Source organism: Adiantum capillus-veneris, chromosome 9, assembly GCF_014529385.1.
Source record: "Adiantum capillus-veneris isolate H3 chromosome 9, ASM1452938v2, whole genome shotgun sequence".
Taxonomy (NCBI): Eukaryota; Viridiplantae; Streptophyta; class Polypodiopsida; order Polypodiales; family Pteridaceae; genus Adiantum; species Adiantum capillus-veneris.
The window spans coordinates 122,266,680-122,292,381 of record NC_140939.1 but is presented as its reverse complement, the minus strand read 5'-3'; positions in this window follow the sequence as shown (position 1 = coordinate 122,292,381).

Below are 25,702 nucleotides of genomic sequence, written 5' to 3'. Positions count from 1 at the left end.
TCCATGTATCTTTTGACCATTTGAGCAGTAGATAGCTGGAAACAATTGGAACAACTTTTACAAAGGGCACCATAGCAAAAATTACACAAAAGGTGACCAAATCATCAAAAAACCAATAGCTAGTCAAAAACCGTAGGTAGACACAAAATTTGCTTTTGATTGACAAAAAGATTTATAAATCCAAAACTAATTGGTGGAGTAGATTACTAAAATTAAAATTAATCATCAAGAAAAATTTGGGGTTGAGATTTGATGGAACATAAATCACGATCTATGTACTTCTTTTTTATTTTTTGACAGAGACCATACAAACTTTTCCAAAAGCAAGGTACCTTTTCTGATTTTTTGGATATATACCATACAAACCATATAGACTTGTAGCACAGACCATTGCAAACAAAAAATCGAAATACAAGGTAGCCAAAAACCTTCAAGAAGTGGGTCAAAAGGGGACAAAAGTACTTCAAGTCCAAAAACCACCAAACAGACCTAGGATTTTTGACTTTTGCATGACTTAAATTGATCCAAATCACATATAAACCATTTGACAAGGATTAGTGGACTAAGGGTAACAGACCTAGGATTGACTTTTGCATGACTTAAATTGATCCAAATCACATATAAACCATTTGACAAGGATTAGGGAAGCTGTGTGCAAAGTTTAGTGAATTCTGACACAAAGGTACATGGATCGTGATCCATGTTCCTTTGTCAAAGTGTAACATACCCAAGATTTTTCAATGAAAAACTATTACAATTACTTTGCAAAAGTATTTGAGGTTCTCATTTTTGTTAATTCTTAGAGAGTTTTACAAAACAATTAGATCAAAAATCAAACTTTGTAGCTATTAATTATGGTCCTTACTCACTTAGGAAGAATAAGTTGTTAAGATTAGGAGCTATAATTGAAGATAAGAGTTGACCTTAAGAAAGAGAAAGAAACTTTTGGCTAATTTAAGAAAAAAGGAATATTTTTAGTAAAGAAAGAGTGTTTTTAGAAAATGAGTATTTTTAGGAAAGAAAGAGTATTCTTAGAGAAGTAAATCAAGATTAGATTTTTTTTCTTGGGCAAAACTCACAATTGTGAGTGAATTATATTGATCATCCCAAAAAACTACAAAATCTTGCCATGCTCATGTAGAGCCATGACATCACCAAGAGACCATATTTACATCGGCTATCTGGGTAGCCACCCCTAGCGAACTGTCCCCTTATCCTTGATATACGAGGCCAATTATCCTATTCCATTCCTCAAAGATCTTCCATTTCCCAATGGCCAAGATTTTCCCCCTGTTCTCTTGCATTATCTCTATGAACCTGGCAGTTTCCAATCCGTTATCAAAAACCCGATTGTTTCTAGCCTTTGAGACCTGTTTGAAGTAAGCAAAATTTGACGATTTGTGTTGCAATAAGTAGCGCTTGGCTCTTGTGTGCCTTCCCCTAGAAAAAGGTCATTCTTAAAAAAGCCTATCTTCCAAGTCCTTTAAACCCATTTGCAAATCTTTCCCGCCAGGCCATTGATCATTGAGCATTTTCCTTGAAGAGATGGAAAATGCCTTTGCTAGCCGTTTTGCATTGAGAGCATCTATTAGGTCCAATCCCTTTGTTCAAAATCTTCATCCCAGCCATATCTTGCGGCCAGTGTGGACACCACATGTTCTTAGTGACTGCCACCCATCTTGATTCAGGTCAATTCGTGCCCCATTGCTTGTTCAACTGAGAGAACCAATCCGGCATTGCCATAATTGTGTGGTATACTCTTTTGTTCGAGGCTTCAAAAACTCTGTGTCCTTGGGCCAACGCCATGCTTTCCTCTTAAATTTGAACTCAAACCCAGGCAGACCCAAGCCTTATCATTCTTTTCAAAAACTTTGCTAATCAGTAACCTTTCAATCCCATCGAGGTTGAATTGGAGAGCCATTTGGTATGTACTTTTCCACCGGTTACTGCCATAGTCCCATAGTTGGCCCAAACATCACGGACCCCTAAAGAAAGTACAAAGGAAGGTATCATCTACTCCAATCGTAACTCAAGTGGAGGCATTAGCTGTGGAAGAAGTTGAAGCTACCCAACGTCCAACACGGGAGGTAGTCGAATGTGTATCTAATTTGGTAAGGTGAATTTATAATTCTGCATTGTTATACATGCTGAGTCGCTAAGTCAAGCCTAGTAATTCCCTTAAACCGTCCAAGAAACGTGATTATATCACAAAAAACAAGCATATGATATTGTAGAGTGTTGAAAGAATTGTTTGATAAATGGTTATTGTTTGATAAATTGTCACTGGTTGATATTAGGAGTTGGTAAATCATGTTTGAGGAATCACTTAAAGAAATGTTTTTTAGAAGAATATCTTGTTTCTAGATGGAACTCGCGGTTAGCGAGATTATTTCACGATTAGCAGAGAACAAGCTGAGGTTATCAGCTCTCTTTTTGTCCCTTGCGGTTAGCAAGATGCCTTATGGTTAGCGAGATGTCCCCTTGCGGTTAGTGATTGGGAAAGTTTGTGCATTTTGCGACTAGAAAATAAGTGAATCCTTTGCAAAGGTTATGTTGGCTAGACAGAGAAAGTCCGCCGGTAACGGCAAACTCATATGAAAATTGGTTAATTCTTTTTTTATATATATAGCACTATACTCATTAAACCATGTTTAAGAAAGAATCATTTTGGTGATGTTTGAAGGTCTGTATGAAAGAACCTGTGTTTGAAATTAATAAAGGAACCCTATTTGAATGTGTAAAACAACGTGGTAACAATTAAACAAGAGGAATGCGTGAGTGCGGTGTGGAAGTGGGAGACTAGTAGCTCATATCCTTGCTTTGTGGAATTGGAGTAGGGTGTCGTCAATTGAAAATAAAGGAATGGTAACTATCAAGTCGTCCCAATGTTTTGGGTTGGGGACCTCATAATTGGTATCAGAGCTTTAGGTTTACAGTTTGGTTTCTCAATAGTCTACACAATTCTTGGGATTGAATGCATGAACACATAGTTTGACATTGCTATTCTGTTTGTTTTGTAGCACAAATTTATGGACACCAACTGTTTATTAACTGTCTTTAGAGCAGTGTATGACACTACTTGCCAATCACCAATCTTTGAATTTCAAGAGAAAGAGTTATGTATTTTCGACAAGATTTTATCACCTCATATAAATCTTGATCCACCAAATACATGGTCATATAGAAGTCGTTGGGTTCTTGGATCAACCTTTTCCATTTGAGCATGTCAGTTTGAACACTTGGAAATTGACCTACATTGAATCAAGTGGGCTATAGACTTAAAGTTAACTTGATACTTTCAATTTTATGAAACCCCATTGATCATCATGGCCCCTGATGTAGTCACAATCCATAATTGATGGATTTATGACAAAGTGACATCAGTCATCCCCTTGCCAATCGAGTTGTTATTGACTATCACATTTGATCAACCTTTTAGGAAAAAAAATTCATTAGATACCCCGAGTTTCCTTGTGTGTATCATTTTTTAGATCCATATCATAAATCACCATCATTTTACAACATGTCAACTGATGTGTATCACAGCTATGGTTGAAACCTTTATTATATTTTCTCATGGAAGGACTTTTGTAGACCCCTATATGAATTTTTGATGATTTTATGAATAGAAGATTAAGTTACTTTTCTTGAAAATCTCGCCAAGGGCTCAACAACAACAAGTTGGTGTTCATTCCGCTAATGACAGTCGAGACAAAAACGGAAGGCCGTGAACCTTTAATAAAAGTAGATCAATGCTAAACCTAAATAATAGCATATGAATGGTAAATTTAGAAGTGAACCACAAATTACCAAGAGAAGGTGCAAGACGAAGTGAACCACAAATGAACAAGAGAAGGTGCAACACCATAATATAGAAGATCCATTAACCAAAGTATACAAAAATAGAAATAACCGAGAGGAAAAAAGCTGGAATGACAAATAGCATGAATGAAGGGGTCTTTGCTAGCACTCATCATCACAATTGTCATCTCCAAAATGAGTGCTAGTGTCATCAGTAAGATCTATAGCTTTTGTTCTATTGTGCACTATCTCCATTACGCTCTCATGATCATCCAATCCCAAACGCCAGTGAGGGGTGCTCCCTTTCTTATTGTTGATAATCCTCTCTAATTGTAGCTTCATAGCAAGGATAAGATGGGAGTAGTGTATGGCCACCTTTGGCCACTCATACTATACAAAATGGATGTAACGCCCTTGTCCATGCACCTTCTGAAAATAGTGCCCTAAAACAACCATATTGTCAGCATCATATGCCTCACCATAATCATCCACGTTGGATTCTTGAAGCACAACTTTGCCTTGGTGCATCTAAGAATATAGTAGTCAACTCCCTCCATATTCCCCTCCTCACAACAACTGCAAAATCATCTCCCTCTACCAAGTAATTTGTGAGAGTATCAGCATCATTTGAGAATTGTATGATCTCAGTCTCAATGGAGCTACTCGATGTCATCATACCTTGTGATGGTGAAAGAGGTTGTAGTGTCCACCTGTCAGCCCACTCTATCATGGTGCAATCTTCCCACTTTCTGTGTATGCAGACATTGCAAAAGCATGAGTTGCACCTAGTAAAGATGGTGAGATCCCTGATTGTAATGCTTCAAATGCTATGCAACTGATGCGTACCTGCTACAATGTCACAATACGAGCTAGTGAGATCAATATCCTAGCTATCCACACACCAAAAGAACCTCCTTATTGAGTGTCTACTGACTGGAGATGAGTCACATGCCATGTGTTGTGAGCCCCACTCCACAATCTATCTAGCATCTCTAAATTGATCACTCTCCTGTCGAAGCTAATATCAACAAACAGCATGCTTCACACAAGCGCATGCACCATCTTGCTCTCCCTTTCCATGCAATGACTCAAAGAAGCTCCAAATGATAGGTATACCACTGCTATGGTGCCATCTGTACAACCAAAAGGACTAATGTATGATTTTTAATTTTGTACCACAACCATCATACCGAATATAGAAATAAGAGTATGAGATGTGAGGCTCACAAAGGAAAAGATCATGCTACTGGAAACAATGCTTCACAAACTATGCATTGTGGAGCGATCATCACTAATGTAGAAATGGTACTTGTGTATGATCACCCATGAGTCCTCAAAGCTCTCCACTCCATCAACTGCCATCTCTACATGATGATAAGATATATGGAAAAATATCGTCACCTTCAAGAGAATTTGAAAAGGTTAGAGTACATGAAACAACACATTTACATCATACGGCTAAAAAATCAAAGTGAATGTAAATTTGTCCAACTATTATCATTTGTACTTGCTTAGAGAAGTAATATTCAGATTGGATCTCCTGACTGGATCTGCTGTTGTGGGGCAAATGTGTAGTTCTCTGAAAAATCCATGACAGAGATCACAATGCTAATGGGAAAGGAGGCAAGGTAAGCACAAAACTGACAATCTTACCACTTTGCACAATGTGCATGCTACACATATGGATACACACAGGACCTAAAAGCCTACATGAAGAAGAGGTGTGGTGCACTATGAGATGTAAATTGCAACCTACAAGATGTGCCACCTCGAAGCCCAGTGTTTGTCTGGTAGTCATACTGCTACCATGTAGCTGTCTCAACCGCATCACCATCGCCGGGACAGGTGTAAGTCGTGAACGATCCCCACTATTGGGCACACTTGCCCTCCACACACAACATCTAATGGTAGGAGGCCCCATCCACACTCACACAACAAAGAGTGGATGAAGTCTCGTTGTCCCATCGGGACCTTTGTAGCATGCCCTGAAAGAGCATGGAACACATACATCATATGAAATTGCACAGGGTATCTGCAACAACATGTCCCTCTCTTGCGCATGAATCACATGTTCCAAGGCTTGTAGGCCTCAAAGGAGTGTTGACCAATGGTGATCTGAGGGTGGCCATCCTAGAATGCATGAAAGAGCTAACTCTCTATAATCTCTAGAATCATAGCATCATGCTCTATGTATCACTTGGGGCCAATCCTATGTCAAACTACCTTTTTGAAGTCTCGCAAGGTGCAGCAATTCTCCTCCCAAAACTGTCCTATGAGATCCCTCATGCGTGAATTCAGAATGTGTGAGCATCGTGGAGTATGCCCATTGCTCACCCAAAGCTCCTCACTATGTCCCAAATCAATTCAATGTCTATTGAGGCATCCATCATGTAAGGTAGGCCACCAAATACACAGCACATGAGAAGTGGCCCGAGAAATACATGTGACGGATATAGCTACCACCATTGTGGTGGGTGTAATGAGCTGCAAGTGCATCTAAGGAGTCTCATCAAGATAGTGCAATGTAAGAGCACTTGGCACTATCTACAACTACTGTTGTAGCCCCACGGGTCCTAGGACAATGGATCTCGATAGTTGTGCGGACCTCAATGACACAAGGGCATCGCAACAAATGCTCAAGCACCGAACTATGTGAGGGAAGATCGATGTCATTGAATTAGGTCTCAGCAATGATGCATGCACAATATTTGGTTCCAAACATGCTAAGCAAGCATCCCATCGCCAAAGGACCGGGCTCCAAAGCTAAATTAGGGTGCACACATGTCTCCATGCCAACTCTAGAGGGTACTCCAAGAGCAAGTGAGGGAGATCCACTCAAAAGAAACTACACTACATTGATGGACTATTGAAATGCTCCGAAGCTTGGAGATACCATGTGAGACTTGCCAAAGGCATCCACTGTAGGAGGTGTGAGCTCGCCAACGGGTGTCGCCTTTCCTAATGGGATTGTAGATGTTGAGGCCAATGGTATAGAAACCAAGGAAAGGGAAGAAGGCAAATAGCTAGGCAATAGAGGGAGAGATGAAGTGTCATCCTTAGACGATAATACATGCACTTTAACATCCCCAAAATCCTCGATCATAGGGAGAGTAATGGGCTCTTGCGGCAAATCCGCATGTAATCTTGCTCTAGAGAATTGCTTGCGTTCTCAAGATTTTTGTCAATTTTCATCCGCAAGAGCAATCGCCTCCACATCTTGAACTATGCAAACGGGATCTTTGTGATGTCTATCATGCTCTTTTGAGACCTTCATGACTTTGAGTGACTTCAATTATTATGCTATATTTTCTTTCTTTTTTAATCATTTGTAATTAAAGTTAAAACAATGATGTGGATGTTGAGGTGGTCATCATGGATGACATGATTGTCTATGTGGCAGGGTGGTATGGATGATTCATGACTTGGATTGCATAGGTGGCAAGATCATGTGGCGGGCAGGATCCTCCTCCTCTACCATGTCATGTGATAACATGTCAAAATGGTGACATGGAATTTTCAGGTGGAAAAAACGTAAATGGTGAGTTGGAAAGTTGGTGATTTGCATGCTTAGTGGCTTGTGAGGTGGCGAGTGACATTGCAAGCCATGCAAGCACCATGAACAAGTGGCACGTGAGGTGGTGGATGACATGGCATCTAAAGTGAGGTGGCATGCAAGGTGGAACTTGAGGGTGGTGATGGAGTGGCGGTTAGGGTGACATGGCAAGCCAAGTGTAAGTGATTAGCTCACAGATTTGCAGTGCCTTGTACAATAGGTATAGCTCATGTATTAACATTGCGGGAGCTTTATGCTCATTGATTCCGATCAAGGGATTCTTGGATTTTTTGCCACTCTGTTTGGTATTGTGCCATAGTGTTTTGGCATTGTTAAACTCCTTGTTCTCTAGTGACATTTTTCTCCAGTTACAAAGGAGATTCTACTGGATTTTTGCCAGATTTTATGCAATTTATGACAAGTGTTAGAGAGCTGTTTTAGCCACATTTTGGCTTGTGCCTATACAGATGGTCATTTTTCTTGCACTCTCATTGTGTATGATCATGTATTATGCATGATTGGTTCTTGGCTTTGGCAAAGGATTATGTGCTTTATGTGATGTTTGCTAAAGTTTTGGTGGCAGGTGTCAAATTAGCTAGTTTTATTTTTCATGGTGTTGAGCAGTTATGCTCTTGTGGATAATGCATTTACACTTTGTGTGGGCTGATCTATAGACTCATATTGTGCTCATTTATGGCATCTTGCAGTGACATTTTATCATTGGATACACATGTTAGTGTATCAAGCAGATCTTAAAGGCATAAACATATGGTTTGTTGGCATTGTGGCTGACTAGGGCACATGAGGATGTGTCATTTTAGGTGCTGGAGACATCGAAGGATTACATTAGATGTTGCTGAGAGTATGAGTGTGGTAGACACTCCTACTTCTATGGGTTTACCTAGGCATGCATGGACTTTGTCTCATGATTGGCAACTAGAAATCAATGCTTTACACCATGTTACTCCTTGAAGGGAGTGATTTAGCACGTTTTTAGCTCTAAGACAAGATGGTGTTCATGGTGTGGGTGACATTCATTTGCGTTTCGCCAGTGGGGGTATGCTTGTGCTCCATGATATTTAGTTTGTGCCTGATGCTTGTAGGAGTTTCATCTCCATCACACAACTCCAAGATCATCGGTGTCATGTTTAGTTGATCAATGAGTCTTACTTGATGAGGAGAGGTTTACTTGTGATAGCACAAGTCCATCATGATGCTTGTTTGACTCTTCTCTATGCTCTTGGTGTCAAAGATGACATAGTCTCTATGAGTTTGTTGCCATGTAGATGCTCGCAGTCTAGGGGAGTACACTTTGTTGATAAGCAGTGTGACACTTCGCTCGTTGTGCATGTAGAGTCTAAGGACGGACATCTAGGGTAGGACAACTCTTTGAGTGCATGACTAGAGCAGTCACCGATGGTGTTGCCAGATTTTGATGCTTTGCCAGTCAAAGAGCAGAGGAGTGAGTCACATGTGTGAGACAATGTAGTTTCACTGACTGCAAACATGTACTTTTGCGGATGAGCTCCAGAGTGCAATGCACAACATGTTTGTAGATGCAAAGTTAGAGAGGCTATGTGTAAGGTCTCGGACCCCGACCAAAAAAAGCACCCTTGTACCATGAAATAAACATAATGGAAAAAGTTACTATTTTTAGCAGTTTTCCAAACTCTGTCAGTGCCATGATGTTTAGGATGTTTTAAAGCTTCGAAATGTGAATTAAAATAATTTTTGTACAAAATTTCCAAAAATAGTAAGTTTTTGGTCACCCGACCCGTCCAATTTTGACCGTCTCCAAAAACTGCACCCGTACCCCGAATTTGAAAAAATGCATTTTCGGACCCCGGGGGGCTGCTAAATATGGCAGGTACTCGGACCAGTACGCCTTAGTTAGAGCTTAGTATAGCAACGGCATTAAATTCCGACTCGTATGGGCCGTTTTAGCCTAAAACCAATTTTTTCTAAAGTTGTGCGGGGAGGCACCGGGGCTCGAGGCTGTGTGGAAGCAGGTTCCATGCCACTCTGAGCTTGCTTTAGCAGCTAGGGGGCGCCCTCTTGCCTTGTGGGAGTTGTAGGAGAGTTTCCATGCTAGAGAGTGGGTGTGAGAGCCAGTTAAACTAGCCAACTAGACACTTGGTGGATAGGTAACTAGACTTGCCAATGCAAGGAGGGAGTGCTCACTCAGATGCTTATAGCAACCCATATCGATTTTCAGCCTTGAGGAGCCTATTTAAAGGTGTGCTCACACACACACACACATGCTCACACACACCCAGTACACACACACACACACACACACACACACCTATACACACCTTGGGGAGGTGCTGCCAGTACACACAGTTTTTTGAAGGAGAAGCAAAGGAGGGAAGTGCTGCCGAATTCTCATCTTGAGAACTCATTTGGATCAGAAAATCAAGAGGATTCTCAGCCCCTAATCACGGTAATCATGGTTTAATTTCTGCTCTTCTGTAATTCTCTTCGTTATTCTCCTAATTCCTCGTCTACTATGCTTAATCCTAGCTATAATTCCCAATGGCTACTTTCTAATTTTACATATCTATACTCCATTACATAATCATCATCCAATTAGCTAATTTATGCAGCCATTCATCACTCTTAACCAATGATTAATGCATGATTAGGAGAGATTTCTCTTTCTAGGCAGCATAGTAATTAATTAACAAGCCGGTAATGATGTAGATTTGATGAAATTCATTCTTTTACCACACAATATTGGTGTAACTAATATAGATTCAATTTTCTCATATATTAAGATGTGATTAAGGAAAAATTAATCCTTCATTAGGCCACTAAGAAGAGAATTTCCTAACACCTATGCATGCGGTAACTCTACATCTTTCTAAGTGCACTAGGAAAGTGATTGAACTTGCTTAATTCATCTCTCTTGTAATTTAATTAGTAAAATTCTGAAATTCTTAATCATCTAAGCCAAGTGATTAACTTTACAGCCCATTCCCATAGGACAAGTAAAGTATTACCCATAAAACTACTAGGTCTCGAAGGAAAAATCTAACCCTCTTGCATAAGGAGGATTGTTCAATGATTCTAATCTACCATTTGGATTGTTATGATGCTCTCGGACTTTAGCTCTTTTCTTCAAGTTTATCATTTAAAGTAGTGAGTATAAAATGGCCCCGGTTAAGAGAACTCGCTTCGGTGGTGCCCACGACCGTGAGGCGGGAACGAGCAACGAGAATGGGAAAGGAAAAGCTCCCATGGACGAACAAGCACCGTCCATCTCATGAGCCATTGATGAAGAAATGGAAGAGGTAGGTCACAATTTTATTCAGTTGTTTAATTTAACATTGCACATGTTTAGCTAGGAAAGAACATATCCCCATACATGTTGGAGAAATCCGACGGAAACCTCGGTATTTGAATTCACTTGTACATTAAATCTAAAGTAGGAAAAAAATGATTGATGGATATACTGTTTGCAATAGGAAAGAATGTCTGCTAGGGAAAATTTAGCTCGACATGTTCATTCTATTTCCAATGTTGAACTAGTCCTAATCCCCCTACTGATCACACAGGGGGCAGAGTTCCTGGTTAAGGGCTCTTGAATCCACGACTTTCTTTCTATGCGGTGGATACCCACGACTTGCTTTCTATGCGGTGGGAACCCACGTCTTGCTTTCTATGTGGTGGGAATGTCCATGTCGTGCTTTCTATGCGGTGGACATACCTAGTTGTATGGACAGCTAGGCGACAACGGGAGGAGTAAACTCTCGTTGGAGGGGGGATGTTGTACCTCCAGAACATTGGAATTTTAATGAATAAGTTTGAGTAGAATTTTTACTAGAACACTGTCTTGGTGCCGCTTTGCAATACTGATTGAAGGACTGTCTTAACGAACATTGTGATTCGGAATCTAATCAAGGAATTTTTATGTTGAACAACCATTGTGGTAGTAATTAGGACACACAAGGAAATGTGAGTGTGGGGGTGGAAAGTGGGGGCTTGGCTCAGGTTGCCAATGCCTATGAGAAGGGCGGTCCCGATTGGTCGGGAACTCTCTGTCCCCATAGTGTTTAAATTGATACTAGTAATACTCATTGCCCCTAGAGCGGCAAAGTCTTAAGTGTACGTGCCTCCGAAACATGGGGAAAAAGGCACTCGGGATTTCTCTCCTCTTGGAAGGTGGGTCTTAGGATCGCTAGATAGGTTAAGTACGCTTCCCCTGCGAGGTGGAGCTAGATCTAATTACTAGTAGGCTCGAACTCGACTCACTTTGTGATGAGAGATCGTCCGCTAGTTGAACCCTGAACCACTTTGTTTGCTTCCGCTATAGATCTAGTGGCCACCAGGTTCACGATCAGATCCGCTGTTTGATACGGCGGGGTGGGGACCTCACACCTGGTATCAGATCCTAGGTTAGAGACTGAGAAGTAAAGTCGTATTATTTGAATATTTATAAAGGAACTAAAAGTATATAGGTAGCTGATCCGAATTCCTTGCATTGGTGTTGCAGGAAGATCCCGTGCTAGAATATCGAAAGTTCCAAGTGTTTGAGCTTATTTACGAACAAGCTCGAGGATCCCCAGTTTACCAATTCAGGCGAGATGTCATGGAGATACTGATGAAGGCTCATACGCCACACTCCACTCGCATCGATAGAGGATGGGGACTTGATTGGACACTTGCAGGAGGGATCTACTACATCAACGCTTGGAAGCTAGGATGCCTGGCTACCGGTTTGAAGAAGATACGTTGGGGAGAAGAGTTGAGGGTGGTGGAGATATTTTACTTGCTTCCTACTCGATTGGACCTGAGTGTCTCTGATGACACCAATCAAACCCTCAACGAGTGGCTTTTGGAGAAGGTCACCAATGTAATCCCAGCAAACAGAGTCAGAACTTTTGGAGTACCAAAAGAAGAATCCCGGCTTGACACCATAGTTTATTATCCACTCAAGGATGAGTATAGAAACTACTTCACGAACAAAGTAGTGCATCATGTGAACACAATCTCCTAGGCGTATTTTATACGCAATCCAAAAGCCATGTAATAAATTGATCATCAGTTATCCTAAACCTTGAGGGGTTTCGATTGTAATAAATTTTCATCAATAAAGTGCTTTTTGTCTTTGAAATCTCTATCTCTTGATAAAGTGGTATCTTGAATTTTATTTATGAAATCCAAGTAATGGTATCAAGAATCTCGTATAACCCATGTAGGCACCGCCTGTTGCTCTCTACTCGGCAGCACAAGAGAAGAAGCTCCTCCTTAAGCAGGCCCAGGCTCCACTCTTTAAGGGCGAGGGGGCAAATGTGGAGAGAGATGCGGAAGTGCGGATGGAAGCAATGGACGGTTACTTTGAAGGTGCGGGAACCCAACCCGTGAATCAGACCATGCTTGCGATGTTCCGCTTGTCTGGCGATGCCAAGATATGGTGGAAGAAACATTGCAGGGACTTGGATATTAAGGGATCTTCCCAATCCTAGGAAGACATCAAAGCTGCAATAATGGGACGTTATTTACCACCTGCCTATAAAACCTTGAAGATGAATGAATTCTTTTCACTTCAGCAGAAGCTGACTTCATCTGTCGAAGAGTATTATGCAAAGTTTGTCACTCTTCGGAGATATGCTCCTAAGATGACCTTGGAACAACAAGTAGCGAGGTTCTGCCAAGGGCTGATTGACCCTTTGAATACTCGATTGGAAGCTCTCAGACCGACAACACTACGAGATGCCTTGTTGAGGGCCAAACCTCTAGCTCTTGAAGTACAAAAAGTTAATCTAAATAGGAGTAATCATTGGGCAAAGAGGGCAAGGACAACTACTTGGAATAATAGACCAGCCAACCAAGCATATGACCAGCGTTCTATTGTGGATACCACCACAACCATGGAGTTCCTAGATGTTCGATGCTATGGTTGCGGCGAGTTTGGACATACATATCCAAGTGCCCCAGGAACACTCAGGCAACCAGCGCCAATGCCATACCTTTGAATGCCCATGGGCGTGGCCAACCTAATGGAAGACGAGGACAAGGAAGGATGATCAGAGGGCAAGGGCGTGGAGCTACCGCCAGAGTGAATGCCGCAGTGGTACAACCAACTGTGGGTGATGAAGCAGTAGAGAGAGCAACCCTGCATGCTGCAATTGACAACCCAAATGGTTGCGAGCAATACGCAGTCATTCATACGTCAGGATCTCTCAGAGGTGAACAAGTTAACTTCCTTATAGATTGTGGTAGTACTCTTTCATTGCTTTCACCCAGATGCATGAGGAAGCTAAAGCTAGATAAGTATCCAACAAGCAAGCTAGTTGTAGAGTTAGCAAACGGCAAGGAAGTAGTATCTCAACATTCTGCAGGAAAAATCGACTTTGATTTAGGGGGACACCCAACTTATGCCCAATTTAGAACCCTACCCTTAGGATTCTTTGATGGGATACTAGGGATGGAATGGCTAAAGAAAAATAAGGCCCACATCCATTGTGCACAAGGGAACTTTACCTTTACAGATAACTTGGGTAATGAAGCCTTAATCCAGGGGGAAAATGGGAGACCTAGGGCTACTCTAGTTAAGGCCGGCAGACTTTTGAAGGGACTAAGAAAGGGGCAGCAAATTTATGCGGTAAAGCTCAATAAGGTGGACCAATCAGATACCTCACTTTGACCAAACTGGTTGAGGGAGTATGATGATGTATTCCCTGAAGACCTTACGAATCTTCCGCCACATAGAGAGGTAGATCATGAGATTGAGTTTATCCCTGGATGTGAACCTATCTCAAAAAGACCTTATAAAATGTCACTTCCAGAGGCCATCAAACTCAAGGAACAACTTAGGCAACTCATTGAACAAGGATTCATTCGACCCAGTACTTCTCCTTGGGGTGCTCCAGTTCTTTTTCATAAGAAGAAGGATGGAACCTTAAGGCTATGCATAGACTACCGTGGACTAAACCAGGTAACTGTCAAGAACAAGTATCCAATTCCAAGGATCAACGAACTCTTGGACAGGCTCCACAGCGCCAAAATGTTTACAAAGATTGATCTAAGGTCAGGATATTACCAAATCAGGATCAAGGAATCAGATATTCCAAAGACAGCTTTCAACACTAGGTATGGACACTACGAATTCACAGTAATGTCTTCTGGTCTAACAAATGCTCTTGCAAGCTTCAATCGACTTATGTAGGATATTTTCAGACCTTACCTGGATGATTTTGTCTTGGTTTTCTTTGATGACATTCTGATCTATTCTAAGAACGAGGCAGATCACGAAGAACATGTTCACAAAGTACTTGGTCTTCTTCGGGAACACCAACTTTAAGCTAAAGAGAACAAGTGCACCTTTTGCTCACCAAAGGTCAATTATCTTGGATTTGTCATATCGGCCGAAGGGATCTCAGTGGACCCAGACAAAGTCAAGGATATCGTTGATTGGCCTCAACCATCCACAGTCAGTGAAGTAAGAGGATTTCTTGGGATAACGGGATGGTACAAGATTTTTGTCAAGGATTTTGCACGTATTGCTGCACCTTTGACGGAACTCCTGAAGAAAGGAATGAGGATCGAATGGAAGACCGAGCACGAGTCTAGCTTTGCTAAGCTAAAAGAATTCTTGGTCTCAGCTCCTATTTTAAAGCTCCCATATTTTAGTAAGGAATTTGAAGGAGCGACCGATGCTGGCAAATTTTCTCTAGGTGAGTTCTTACTCAAGAAGGAAGAGTGGTGGCGTATACTTCGCGAAAGCTGAGGGATCATGAGAAGAATTATCCTACTCATGATCTGGAACTTTCAGCAGTTATACATGTGCTGAAGTTATGGAGACATTATCTTCTTGGACGAAATTTTCAGCTAGTGACAGACCACAAGAGCTTAAAATGGATTTTTACTCAACCTATTCTCAACATGCGACAACGGCGATGGATAGAGCTATTACAAGAATATGACCTTGACATAAAGTATAGACCAGGGAAGGAAAATGCAGTTGCAGATGGTCTTAGCCAAAAAGCTTTTCTCGGAGCTACCTCTATTCCAAATAACCCTATCTGGGATAGAATCAAAGAAGCATCCTTGGTAGACCCAGAGTACCAACGTATAGTATCATTAGTCCAGCAGAATAAGATGCCTGAAGCTAAAGATTACTCTCTTATGGGAGGATGTCTTTACTACAGACATAGACTCTGTGTACCCAGAGATCCAGCTTTAAAGAAGGCTATTCTGTATGAAGCACACGATAGCCCTACATCTGAACACCCAGGCTATGTTAAGACTCTTCATGCTGTCAGAAGGAGTTATTTTTAGTCTGTAATGAAAGGATACATACTTCGCTATGTGAGGCAATGTCTTTCTTGTCAGCGGATAAAAGCCAAAAGAATCAAGTTACCAGGGCAACTTCAACCTCTTGACATACCCTAGATGAAATGGGAATGCATTAGTATGGACTTCGTTACAGGATTACCTTCTACAGGAGGTTATGATTCTGTTTTCGTGGTTGTTGATATGCTCACAAAAGTGGCTCATCTAATACCCGTAAAGACAACCTTTACTGCTTCAGATATTATCTGGGTATTCATCAAGGAGATTTTTAGGCTACATGGTCTACCCAAGCGTATCGTCAGTGATAGAGACGCCAAGTTTACATCAAAATTTTGGACTTCTCTTTTCCAATCTATTGGGTCACAATTAGCCTTCAGTACAGCTTATCATCCGCAAACAGATGGGCAAACTGAAAGGGTTAATCAAGTCATCGAGTACATTCTCAGAGCCTATTGTTCGCAAGAACCAAAGAAGTGGTTACAATATCTACCTTTGGTGGAGTATGCTTATAATTCTTCCGAACACAGAAGCATTGGAATGTCACCCTTCAAAGCTCTTTATGGATAGGATTGTTTAGCACCACTGAAATTCTCAGATCCAACCATCAGGGTAGAAGCCTCTAGGAAGATGTTAGAAGATATGGAAGCTCAGACTAGAGCTATTCGCCAAGACATGCAAGCCGCTCAGATTAGATAGAAGCACTATGCAGATAAGAACCGTTCGGAAAGAACTTTCAAAGAAGGGGATAAGGTTTTTCTGCGAGTCCGACCAGAGAAAAGCAACTTATCACTAGGCAGATATAAGAAGCTAAGCCCAAGGTATTGTGGACCATTCGAGATCGTTAAAGTTGTGAGTGACCAGGCCTACAAGCTAAAGTTACCTACAAACTTGAAGGTTCATGATGTATTCCACGTCAGCTTACTCAAACCCTATATTCCTAATCCTGATCAATTCTTGGACTCAGATCAGATAGTCATGCTAGCACAAGGAGTTCTCGAGCTCCAACCTGATTACGTACATGAAACAAGGGAAAGGAAGCTACGCAACCGAACTATCACGGAGCATCTAGTAAAGTGGAAGGATTACCCTGAAGAAGATGCAACTTGGGAGTACGAATCAATGCTCATAAAAGATTACCCAAACACATTCTTGAGATGAGGACATCTCAAATTTTTCACGTTGGGGAGGTTGTAAGGTCTCTGACCCCGACCAAAAAGAGCACCCTTGTACCATGAAATAAACATAATGGAAAAAGTTACTATTTTTAGCAGTTTTCCAAATTCTGTCTTCACAGTGCCGTGATGGTTTAGGATGTTTTAAAGCTTCGAAATGTGAATTAAAATAATTTTTGTAAAAATTTTCCAAAAATAGTAAGTTTTTGGTCACCCGACCCGTCCAGTTTTGACCGTCTCCAAAAACTGCACCCGTACCCCGAATTTGAAAAAATGCATTTTCGGACCCCGAGGGGCTGCTAAATATGGCAGGTACTCAGACCAGTACGCCTTAGTTAGAGCTTAGTATAGCAACGGCATTAAATTCTGACTCGTATGGGTCGTTTTAGCCTAAAACCAATTTTTTCTAAAGTTGTGCGGGGAGGCACTGGGGCTCGAGGCTGTGTGGGAGCAGGTTCCAGGCCACTCTGAGCCAGCTTTAGCAGCTAGGGGGCGTCCTCTTGCCTTGTGGGAGTTGTAGGAGAGTTTCCATGCTAGAGAGTGGGTGTGAGAGCCAGTTAAACTAGCCAATTGGACACTTGGTGGATAGGTAACTAGACTTGCCAATGCAAGGAGGGAGTGCTCACTCAGATGCTTATAGCAACCCATATCGATTTTCAGCCTTGAGGAGCCTATTTAAAGGTGTGCTCACACACACACACACACCTACACACACCTTGGGGAGGTGTTGCCGGTACACACAGTTTTTTGAAGGAGAAGCAAAGGAGGGAAGTGCTGCCGAATTCTCGTCTTGAGAACTCATTTGGATTAGAAAATCGAGAGGATTCTCAGCCCCTAATCACGGTAATCATGGTTTAATTTCTGCTCTTCTGTAATTCTCTTCATTATTCTCCTAATTCCTCGTCTACTATGCTTAATCCTAGCTATAATTCCCAATGGCTACTCTCTAATTTTACATATCTATACTCCATTACATAATCATCATCCAATTAGCTAATTTATGCAGCCATTCATCACTCTTAATCAATGATTAATGCATGATTAGGAGAGATTTCTCTTTCTAGGTAGCATAGTAATTAATTGACAAGCCGGTAATGATGTAGATTTGATGAAATTCATTCTTTTACCACACAATATTGGTGTAACTAAGATAGATTCAATTTTCTCATACATTAAGATGTGATTAAGAAAAAATTAATCTTTCATTAGGCCACTAAGAAGAGAATTTCCTAACACCTATGCATGCAGTAACTCTACATCTTTCTAAGTGCACTAGGAAAGTGATTGAACTTGCTTAATTCATCTCTCTTGTAATTTAATTAGTAAAATTCTGAAATTATTAATCATCTAAGCCAAGTGATTAACTTTACAGCCCATTCCCATAGGACAAGTAAAGTATTACCCATAAAACTACTAGGTCTCGAAGGAAAAATCTAACCCTCTTGCATAAGGAGGATTGTTCAATGATTCTAATCTGCCATTTGGATTGTTATGATGCTCTCAGACTTTAGCTCTTTTCTTCAAGTTTATCATTTAAAGTAGTGAGTATAAAATGGCCCCGGTTAAGAGAACTCGCTTCGGTGGTGCCCACGACCGTGAGGCGGGAACGAGCAACGGGAATGGGAAAGGAAAAGCTCCCATGGACGAACAACCACCGGCCATCTCACGAGCCATTGAGGAAGAAATGGAAGAGGTAGGTCACAATTTTATTCAGTTGTTTAATTTAACATTGCACACGTTTAGCTAGGAAAGAACATATCCCCATACATGTTGGAGAAATCCGACGGAAACCTCGGCATTTGAATTCACTTGTACATTAAATCTAAAGTAGGAAAGAAATGATTGATGGATATACTGTTTGCAATAGGAAAGAATGTCTGCTAGGGAAAATTTAGCTCGACATGTTCATTCTATTTCCAATGTTGAACTAGTCATGATCCCCCTACTGATCACAGGGGGCAGAGTTCCTGGTTAAGGGCTCTTGAATCCACGACTTGCTTTCTATGCGGTGGATACCCACGACTTGCTTTCTATGTTGTGGGAACCCACGTCTTTCTTTCTATGCGGTGGGAATGTCCATGTCGTGCTTTCTATGCGGTGGACATACCTAGTTGTATGGACAGCTAGGCGACAACGGGAGGAGTAAACTCTCGCTGGAAGGGGGATGTTGTACCTCCAGAACATTGGAATTTTAATGAATAAGTTTGAGTAGAATTTTTACTAGAACACTGTCTTGGTGCCGCTTTGCAATACTGATTGAAGGATTGTCTTAACGAACATTGTGATTCGGAATCTAATCAAGGAATTTTTATGTTGAACAACCATTGTGGTAGTAATTAGGACACACAAGGAAGTGTGAGTGTGGGGGTGGAAAGTGGGGGCTTGGCTCAGGTTGCCAATGCCTATGAGAAGGGTGGTCCCGATTGGTCAGGAACTCTCTGTCCCCATAGTGTTTAAATCGATACTAGTAATACTCATTGCCCCTAGAGCGGCGAAGTCTCAAGTGTATGAGCCTCTGAAACATGGGGAAAAAGGCACTCGGGATTTCTCTCCTCTTGGAAGGTGGGTCTTAGGATCGCTAGATAGGTTAAGTACGCTTCCCCTGCGAGGTGGAGCTAGATCTCATTACTAGTAGGCTCGAACTCAACTCACTTTGTGATGAGAGATCGTCCGCTAGTTGAACCCTGAACCACTTTGTTTGCTTCCGCTATAGATCTAGTGGCCACCAGGTTCACCATCAGATCCGTTGTTTGATACGGCGGGGTGGAGACCTCACACTATGCTCTAGCGAGACACAGTGGATTGGTCCTCTCAGGATAAGATGCCTCCTACCATGGAGATGAGCTATATGGAGTTCTTTGACATGCTCATGCTAGAGGTTGATATAATGATGTTGAAATAGGTAGAGCATGGTACAATGGATGCGGGGATGGTTGCAGTGTTGAGAACCCATGATTTGTCACATCCATTTGTTTCTAGTCTTGATGGTGCAGAGATTGCACATAGTGCAAAGGAAATGGACAGGGACAGGTTAGCCGAGGTTGCACGGATTTCATCAGCCTTCGGGATAGATGGACAAGGTCCTTCCAGCATTCTTGTTTGGGGGGGGGGGGATTTAATATTTACATAATTACCAAAAAAATTATGTGATCGCAAGGTATTATTGACATATTTACATAATCACACTTAACATGATCATAAACAAGCCAATTGACAACAACCTAGAAACCCACAAGAAGCCAGCCGGGCAATGTAGTTATCCCTGCAAGCTCGCCGGGATTCAGTGTTTTCCATACAGTCCCATCGAGAAAACCCAAATGCCTAGCAAGCCCGCAACATAATATATATGAAGCCCCGATCGGGCCTAGTAGGAGTTATTCCTTGAGCCACTTAGAGAGAGAGAGAGAGAGAGAGAGAGAGAGGAAGGGGGGTCGTGTGGGAGCGTGCTCTACGTCACAATGCACGCAGCAAAATGGAGAACGTGACCACACAACCTGTGTGTGTGTGTGTGTGTGTGTGTGTGTGTGTGTGTGTGTGTGTGTGTGTGTGTGTGTGTGTGTGTGTGTGTGTGTGTGTGTGTGTGTGTGTGTGTGTGTGTGTGTGTGTGGGCGACATTCGATTGGTAATGCGGTTAATTGAGTGTCCTTTGTTAGAAGCATTTGTTTTTGCATAAATGTGGCATTGAGGTCGTTAACTCGGCCGTACAAATGCCATATAATTTGTATGTGCATGTGCAGTTCATTGTTTTAAGTTTTTAAGTATATGAAATACTTAGTCGGTAACGCAGCCGTGAAGAGTATTTCATATACAAATGTTTGTTTAAATTTTTGTTTTTAAGTGTTCTTGTGAAAATATATACTATCTAATCAAATTTAAAAGAATGGTTTATTCATCAATCATTGTTGTTATTTTAAATGCTACATTTACATAAGTAATATTCACACTATGTTATTTCTCTATGTCTACAAGTAGCTAATATACTTTCACTTTAAAAAAGTATATGCACACATTTTGCATGTAAAACATTCATTTTATTATTTTTAAAGAGCAAGACGTTCTTTGCAATTTATGAATGGTTTGTATATATCTTCTATTGGAAATTTCTTTTGAAGTGATAACGTGCAAAATATAAAATCGCGTCTTATGTTGTATTGGAATATTTTAAAATGTTTTGGATTTTAACCTATTTTATTAAATTTGGATCATGAGTTAATTATTTTTATTGAATTTTATACGATTAAACATAACATTTTAAAGTCAAAATGATTATCAACCTGAATGAATATAATCTTGCACAATTCTTTGAAGTCTTTAAGTCAGGGTATGGTTTGTTTGAACTAGTGTGAGAGTGCAACTTGCAATATATGAACTCATGTCTTGCGGTTTCCAAACAATTGCTGAAATATTTCATGTTTTTAACCTGTATTGTTTGATCTAGATGGTTTTCTTAAAAGTTACTTGCTTTTTTTGCATTTTACATGAGTAAACATATTAAAGTGAAAATGGTTTTCAATGTGTATAAATATAATCGTGCACATTTTTTGAAGCCTTCAAGTCATGATTATGGTTTGTCTGAACTAGGGTGAGAGTGTCAGTGCACCCATGAGATTGTATTGATATGTTGTTTTTTATTGTCCAATGCAAAAATGATGATAGATCAAAAGAAAATTATTATGCGTGTCATTCAAAAAGAATGTATTTTGGCAATATCATCATGTGCAAATGGTCGCATACAGCAAATTAGTAAAAGTGTTGCCTTTATTAAAGACCTCGCTAGCTCTATATGGGAGAACATAGAGCGTAGGCTGTGAGGTGAAGGACAATATGAGTTGCTGATTCCAACAGGAATCCAAGAATTTGATCCCCACCCACACCACAAGGTTAGGACAGTGTTAGGCAATATGAAAGTCTGTTGTTGCGAGACTTAAAAGAACATATCCCTCCCACCTACGATATGGCAAAAATAGAGCTCTCGGACAAATTATGGGAGGAGCAAAAGGTCAAGATGGAGTGGGTGAAATCTCAGGACCAAGATTCCTTACCAATGAGATTGAAAATGGACCAAGATATGCAAGCGGCTATGTTGGCCGATCAAATGCCAGCGGCATCGGCACAATCATGCGCACGGCTTTGAATGTCAAAAGTCAAGTGTACTCATCTAATCAAAGTTTCCCTTGAGGCCTTGGTGGAAGGTACAAGGGTTGGAGCAGGCTCTTTTGGTGTGTGCACATTACACACCATTAAAGGCATCTCTTTCTTTTAAAAAAACCCATCACAATGTAGGAAAATACTACAAGGGAGGGAGTGAGGCAAAATTTGATAGCTTTCAGACAGAGCAAGGAATGCAAACACTTCACCCCTCCATTCTAAGATGCATTGGCTTTACCATCGAGGCTCCCTGGATCACAATCTTTCCATACTACAATGGGGGCACATTGGGGGACATGATGTGCCGCTTGCCATTGCCACTGAGTGTTTATACGCTACATGCACATGCTACAACATGGTTGGTGGTCACTGCCACTAGCAAATTAGCACTTACCAGAGATAGAGACTACACGGATCAAAGCAGTGATTGAGCAGATGCCAAAAATCTTACACGCTTTAATTGATGGCGTTGCGGCTGCTCACTCAACTAGTATAGTACACAATGACCTGCACCCTTTCAACATAATGTTGGACTTTACTCGCACAAATAAACCCCACGTTGGCATCATTGATTGGGACATGATGCTTAGAATGCTAGCCAAGCATGTATCAAATAATTATTTGCATCTGAGTGCTCAATCAAGCTTTGCGATTTTGGAGGCACAATTAGCAAGGGAAGGAGAGATTGCAAAGCGACCAAGGATTGCTCCAAAAAAAAAAGATCCATGGTGCATAGGTGCGTTCACAAAAGCAAGCGACATTTATGCATTAGAACTTCTATTGAACATGTTGATAGACTTTTGGAGTGCAACTAGGCAAGTTTATTTCCCAGAAAAAGTATTTTACCACTCTGACCAAGATTCCATGAGGCCTATTCAAATAAAAGTAGACCGTTGGATGAAGTTAAGAGAGTGAGAAGCTAGAAGAAATGCATCAGATATTTTGATCTTTTTCAAAGAGTATTTAAAGAAAAACCATAATCCTGTCCAATGATCGCTTGTTGAACTTGCACCGTCTTTTTACTCGGCCTGAATATTTTTGTACTATACATTTGTCTTGTTTTCTGGGTATTGTATTTGCATTGAATTTTATTATCTGGGTTGGGGGTGGTTCACCTCATTAAGTCATTTGAAATATATTTGAATCTATATGTCTCTAGTCAATTGTGTTGTAGTTCAATTTGATCAATTGTCTTGTGGTTCAATTGGATCAATTGTCTTTAGTCAATTTTTTTGTGGTTCACTTGGTTCAATCAATTGTGATTTTTTTTTTGCATCAGTTGTGATTTGATTGAACTAAGGTATGACATGTTGTGGAGTGAATGAGACCACTGCATGTTGTGGCATCTTCGACACTGTTGAATCATGAGAATAAACTTTTGTCAAAGATATTGAATATTTGTCTATTACAGCTCTAAGATACTATGGCAGATGAAGAGAAAGTTTGTGGTACCCAAATGGTGCCAGATGATCAACAGCAAGTGGCTCTTAATGTATTTCAATGCATGAAATCTCTAGCACACGGTATGTCGGCACAACAAGCGACACACACTGCTCGTCGACTATCAAATGGGCAAATCCAAACCACATGTAATGGAAAGATATCAATACAGAAATGACTAAGGATATGATTAAAACAATATGGCCATGTGAAGACGCAGAGATAAAGAAAGGATGGTGAAAGGTATCAAAGTGCCTTCACGAAGCAGTCAAAGATAATGCTGAGAGGAACTACTTGGAAGTTTATGGCCATCCATTGCACAATGCAGATTGTGTGAGGGCCATGCCAGGGACCGTTGGTTGAACCATCTCCAAATGGATACAGCACGGTTCTTGATATCCCTCCCACTTGAAACTGACACCAAGACAGGACTACACCCCCTCTTTTATGCCAACTCAAGGGGGTGATAACGTTCACTTTTCTCTTACGAAAACATTAACCCCAAAATATCTTTCCTTGTCGCTTTGAAATTTCCAGTCAAAGTCATCACACTAATGGTGAACTCAACCTTCCAAGGCCAACTGGTGGGTGTTCTCTAGTTCACCCTTGATTCAAGGTCATTGAAGCTTTTTTTCTTGGTTATGGCCAAGTAAATCCATTAGAGCGTTCCCCTAAGATAAGTGTATTTAATAGCTACATAGAGCCATCATTCCCAAGTTTGATGCAATGCAAATGGCCTATGAACTTTGAGAATAGCGGAATTAAGAGAATAATAATGAGTTTTTTGTGAGACTACTTTGAGAACATTGAGGGTAAACTTAATCAGCACTAGAAACATAACCATAGTACTTAATTAACCTGGCATGAATAATACTTTTGCAAGAGAGAGTTTAGAGAAGTTGACACAATAGTTGAGGACCGGATCTATGTGGAGCCGGTCCCCCCTCCAATAGGCTTTTGTATTAAAGATTCTCCCAACAAGAGAGACTTGGTACAATACAATCTTTGAGTTCCTTGTGACCTAGGTGATGCAATGAAGATGGAAAGCTTCATGCATCATGAGCATAACATAGACTTTGTAAAGAGAATTAACCATCCGTAGCCTCAGTTCCAAGGCCTCAAACAGATTCAAAGGTGGAGAGAGCTAGTGGGGAATGAGGGTAGGGAAGAGGAAGAAGAAACATTCATAGGAGAAAAAAATAGTTCCTCACTTATTACTCTTCTTACTTAGCATACATAATAGCATAGTAATGAAGATGGAGAAGATGGCAAGCTTAAGCATTGGAGCATGGCTCTTGGTTGAATTTGCATTCCATAGCCAAGAGTGTTGGTGTAGGCTCTCAACTTTTCTACAAGCTTGGAAAAAGAGATGGAGCTCTTGCACTTTGCAATTCACACAATGAGAGAGAGAGAGAGAGAGAGAGAGAGAGAGAGAGAGAGAGAGAGAGTGTGAGTGAGTGTGAGTGTGAGAGAGAGTATACCTCCCAAGCTAGCCCCCTCCTTGCTTTGGTCGACCCCCTCTTCTAGCACTAGCTTGCAGTTAATTGGACCTCCTCAAGCTTGGCCAATCACATGCTTAGTGCATATCAAGCAACAAGGGTAGCCTTGGGACAAGTGTTCCCCTTTCCCCTTTGAGAGAGAGGACTTGATAAATGCATACACAATTGATTAAATTAACTAAATTATCATTGGACCCCTTGGGAGGCCAACCAATAGGCTTTAGGCACACTATGAAAGCAACATGAGGAGGAGCTTGACAAGTGTCCTATTTGATTTCTTTGTACCAAGCTTGCCTTGTGTGAGGGTGTGTGTGATCTCTCTGTAGCTCCTACAAAGAGGGTGTGTCCCCCTCATGAGTAGGGATCATGTTGACTTTTTGGAATACCTCAAGCCCCTAAAGCACCTTAGCACCTTAGTCAGTAAGCACCTCAAGCACCTTAGTCAGAAAGCACGACAAGCACCTCAAGCTTGGGCCGAGTACCCACGTCAAGAACAGCCCTAGCTTGCCTAAGGTCAATTGCCTAAGGTCAAACGGCTTTTAACACTAACTATTGGATGTCTTTAATGAAGCTATCCTAAGGTCTTTAAGCTCCATTAGGTAGCCTTGCTCTTTGACAGATCATCTCTCATTTGGACCCCTTTAACCTTGGCCCCGTGTTGAGATAGATCCATAAGCACATGTCTATATTCTAACCCTTTTTCGTGTCTATACTCCCACATTAAATGATCAGCTTAATATGAGAAAATCATTTGGGTTGGTTAGATATTAGATTTTATGACATTACCTCTC